Source organism: Lolium rigidum, chromosome 7 (genome assembly GCF_022539505.1).
Source record: "Lolium rigidum isolate FL_2022 chromosome 7, APGP_CSIRO_Lrig_0.1, whole genome shotgun sequence".
Taxonomy (NCBI): domain Eukaryota; kingdom Viridiplantae; phylum Streptophyta; class Magnoliopsida; order Poales; family Poaceae; genus Lolium; species Lolium rigidum.
The window spans coordinates 269,381,602-269,386,899 of NC_061514.1; positions in this window are offsets into that span (position 1 = coordinate 269,381,602).

Genomic DNA, 5,298 nt, shown 5'->3' on the forward strand with positions numbered 1-5,298 from the left:
CTTGGTTCATCCCTGCATATTTTAAGAAGACACAAACATCTAAGCTTGGGGATGCCCAAGGCATCCCTTCTTCATCGACAACTTATCAGGTCACCTCTAGTGAAACTATATTTTTATTCTGTCACATCTTATGCGCTTTACTTGGAGCGTCTGTTTGCTTTTGTTTTTGTTTTTGTTTTGTTCGAATAAGATCGGATCCTAGCATTCTTTGTTTGGGAGAGAGACACGCTCCGCTGTTTCGTATGAACAAATATGTTCTTAGCTTTATCTTTAATGTTCATTGCGAAAGTTGGACTATTTCATTCATTGTTATATGGTTGGAAACGGAAAATGCTGCATGTGGTAAATGGTTTAATGTCTTGAATAATGTGATACTTGGAAATTGTTGTGCTCATATAGATCATGTTTAAGCTCTTGCATCATGTACCTTGTACTCATTAATGAATAACTACATAGAGCTTGTTAAAATTTGGTTTGCATGATTAGTTTCTCTGAGTCTAGATATTTTCTGGTTGAGGTGTTTGAACAACAAGGAGACAATGTAAAGTCTTATAATAGTTACAATATGTTCATATGTGAGTCTTGCTGCACCGTTTTATACTTGAGTTTGCTTCAAACAACCTTGCTAGCCTAGCCTTGTATTGAGAGGAATTCTTCTCATAAATCCAAATCCTTGAGCCAACTACTATGCCATTTGTGCCCACCATACCTACCTACTACATGGTATTTCTCCGCCATTCGAAAGTACATTACTTGAGTGCTACCTTTAAAATTCTATTCTTTGTCTTTGCAATATATAGCTCATGGGAAAATAGCCTTAAAAACTATCGTGGTGAAGAATATGTACTTATGTGTCTTATTTCTTAATAAGTTGCTTGTTGAGCGGTAACCATGTTTCTGGGGACGCCATCAACTTTCACCTTTGTTGAATATCATGTGAGTTGCTATGCATGTTCGTCTTGTCTGAAGTAAGGGAGATTTTCATGATCAAATGGTTTGAGTATGCATAATGTTAGAGAAGAACATTGGGCCGCTAACTAAAGCCATGATTCATGGTGGAAGTTTCAGTTTGGACAACTAATTCTCAATCTCTTATGAGAAAATTAACTGTTGATGAATGCTTATGCATTAAAGAGGAGTCCATTATCTGTTGTCTATGTTGTCCCGGTATGGATGTCTAAGTTGAGAATAATCAAAAGCGAGAAATCCAATGCGAGCTTTCTCCTTAGACCTTTGTACAGGCGGCATAGAGGTACCCCTTTGTGACACTTGGTTGAAACATATGCTATGCAATGATAATCCGCGTTAATCCAAGCTAATTAGGACAAGGTGCGAGCACTATTAGTATACTATGCATGAGGCTTGCAACTTATAAGATATCTTATACATAACACATATGCTTTATTACTACCGTTGACAAAATTGTTTCTTGTTTTCAAAATGAAAAGCTCTAGAACAAATATAGTAATCAATGCTTCCCTCTGTGAAGGGGCATTCTCCTACTTTATTGTTGAGTTAGTCTACCTATTCTTTCTATCCCAGAAGCAAACACTTGTGTCAACTGTGTGCATTGATTCTTACATGTTTACCTATTGCACTTGTTATATTACTTTGTGTTGACAATTATCCATGAGATATACATGTTGAAGTTGAAAGCAACCGCTGAAACTTATATCTTCCTTTGTGTTGCTTCCATACCTTTACTTTGAACTTATTGCTTTATGAGTAACTCTTATGCAAGTCTTATTGATGCTTGTCTTGAAAGTATTATTCATGAAAAGTCTTTTCTATATGATTCATTTGTTTACTCATTATCTTCATCAATGCTTCGAATCGCTGCATTCATCTCATATGCTTTACAATAGTATGATCAAGATTATGATAGCATGTCACTTCAGAAATTATCTTTGTTATCGTTTACCTACTCGAGGGCGAGCAGGAACTAAGCTGGGGATGCTTGATACGTCCCAAACGTATCTATAATTTCTTATGTTCCATGCTACTTTTATGATGATACTCACATGTTTTATACACATTATATGTCATTATTATGCATTTTCCGGCACTAACCTATTGACGAGATGCCGAAGAGCCGATTCTTTGTCTTCTGCTGTTTTTGGTTTCAGAAATCCTAGTAAGGAAATATTCTCGGAATTGGACGAAATCAACGCCCAGGGTCCTATTTTTCCACGAAGCTTCCAGAAGACCGGAGAGGAAACGAAGTGGGGCCACGAGGCGGCCACACACTAGGGCGGCGCGGCCTGGGCCTTGGCCGCGCCGGTGGGGCCCTCGTGTGGCCCCCTGACCTGCCCTTCCGCCTACTTAAAGCCTTCGTCGCGAAACCCCCAATACCGAGAGCCACGATACGGAAAACCTTCCAGAGACGCCGCCGCCAATCCCATCTCGGGGGATTCAGGAGATCGCCTCCGGCACCTCGCCGGAGAGGGGAATCATCTCCCGGAGGTCTTTTCATCGCCATGATCGCCTCCGGATCGATGTGTGAGTAGTCCACCCCTGGACTATGGGTCCATAGCAGTAGCTAGATGGTTGTCTTCTCCTCATTGTGCTATCATGTTAGATCTTGTGAGCTGCCTATCATGATCAAGATCATCTATTTGTAATCCTTCATGTTGTGTTTGTTGGGATCCGATGAATATTGAATACTATGTCAAGTTGATTATCAATTTATCATATATGTTATTTATGTTCTTGCATGCTCTCCGTTGCTAGTAGAGGCTCCGGCCAAGTTGATACTTGTGACTCCAAGAGGGAGTATTTATGCTCGATAGTGGGTTCATGCCTCCATTAAATACGGGACAGTGACAGAAAGTTCTAAGGTTGTGGATGTGTTGTTGCTACTAGGGATAAAACATCGATGCTTTGTCTAAGGATATTTGTGTTGATTACATTACGCACCATACTTAATGCAATCTGTTGTTTACAACTTAATACTGGAAGGGGTTCGGATGATAACCTGAAGGTGGACTTTTTAGGCATAGATGCATCGTTGGATAGCGGTCTATGTACTTTGTCGTAATGCCCTGATTAAATCTCATAGTACTCATCATGATATATGTATGTGCATTGTTATGCCTTCTTTATTTGTCAATTGCCCAACTGTAATTTGTTCACCCAACATCTGTTATCTTATGGGAGAGACAACACTAGTGAACTGTGGACCCCGGTCCTATTCTTTACATTTGAAATACAATCTGCTGCAATTGTTCTTTATTGTTCTTTGCAAACAATCATCATCATCCACACTATACATCTAATCCTTTGTTTTCAGCAAGCCGGTGAGATTGACAACCTCACTGTTACGTTGGGGCAAAGTACTGTGATTGTGTTGTGCAGGTTCCACGTTGGCGCCGGAATCCCTGGTGTTGCGCCGCACTACACTCTGCCGCCATCAACCTTCAACGTGCTTCTTGGCTCCTACTGGTTCGATAACCTTGGTTTCTTACTGAGGGAAAACTTACTTTTGTGCGCATCACACCTTCCTCTTGGGGTTCCCAACGGACGTGTCATCTACGCGCATCACACACCAGGGCTGCACCCCATGTGCTGGCGCGGCCAGCATGGGGGGCGCGCCGCCCTGTGGTGTGGGCCCCACCTGGCCCCCCACTCACTCATCCACCTACCACTTCACTCTCTTCCACGGGAAAACACAACACCATTGTTCAAACCCGAGTTTCTTGTTGTTCTTGCTCGAGATTTTCGATCTCCTTGCTCAGCCCATCTTTGCTGCTGAGATTTGGAGCATTTGTTCTCATGTATGTGACTCCTCCGATTGTCCAAATAGGATTTTGTTTAGTTGAGTATATCTTGAGTATTTTGCTGCTGTAGGTGACATGTTAAGTGAGTTTGCATGCTTGTTCTAAGTTGTAAAAATTAGTTTTGATGCATGTTTAGTACTCTATCAAGTTCCTATAGTAGTCTCCCTCATTTATATGTCTCAAAATCAACTTTTATAATGATTGTTGAAAAATTTCAGAAAATGGAGTGGAATAGACACCAACTCAACCAACATGAATTGGAGGTGCATGAAGTTATGAGAGTCCACCGTGAAGAGGGGGTATTACCCTCCTACTACCCATGCACCGATTTCATGAAGAGTGCATGAATTTTTCAGGATGTTCAAAATCTAATTTCTAATGCAGGGTTAGAATATTTTGTTGTTGGTGAACCTTACCAATATGCAAAACTAACCATGTCAGTGGTGCAGGATTTTGAATTCCATTGGTCCCAACCTAACCCCATGGTTCAATATAAAATCTACAATAAAACTATCAACTTGCCCTTTGATGATTTTTGTGCAGCTATTAAAGTGCCACAGTGGGGATCACGTGAGAAAACTAGCTAGGGGGCTGCCACCGCAATTCTTGAATCTATACGAGATGATCTGTCAAGGGAGAAGCTTCTCGGATGAGAGTGGTAAAATTCGTAGTATTCAACTCCCATCTATTCGCTATTTTGCTTACTTTATCACCAAGTGCGTTCTTGCTAGAAAGAATGCAATAAGTTATCCATCCATGACTTGGTTTTCTTAGCTGCTGCATTGGAACGTGATAGAACTTATAATTTGGGTGCTTTGATAGCTTTTAGGATTGCTACTAACCGTGATAAAGGAGGAATTTGTGGAGGTCTCATTGCCTCTCGTTTGCTAGCTATGCATGGTGTAGAACCTCACTCTCTTCATGTTCAACTCTCTATAGAGAAACTTGATATTGTTTCCATGATAAAACATGACTTTGTTTCTAATTGGTCTAACTTGAATAACCTGTCCTATGAGATAACCTTTTTCAAGAAAAAGTGGAGAGTAATTAAATCTGAAAGGCTAGTTGGATTGCCTGCACCTGCTTTGTTTAACCTTGATTCCAGGAAAAGTTGGTCAGTCACAGAAGATGAACTTGATGCATTGATACGCCTCCGACGTATCGATAATTTCTTATGTTCCATGCCACATTATTGATGATATCTACATGTTTTATGCACACTTTATGTCATATTCGTGCATTTTCTGGAACTAACCTATTAACAAGATGCCGAAGAGCCGATTCTTGTTTTCTGCTGTTTTTGGTTTCAGAAATCCTAGTAACGAAATATTCTCGGAATTGGACGAAATCAACGCCCGGGGTCCTATTTTGCCACAAAGCTTCCAGAAGACCGAAAGGGATACGAAGTGGGGCGACGAGGCGCCGCCACCATAGGGCCGCGCGACCGGGGGGGGGGGGCCGCGCCGCCCTATGGTGTGGGCCCCTCGTCAGCCCTCCGACTCTGCCCTTCCGCCTACTTATA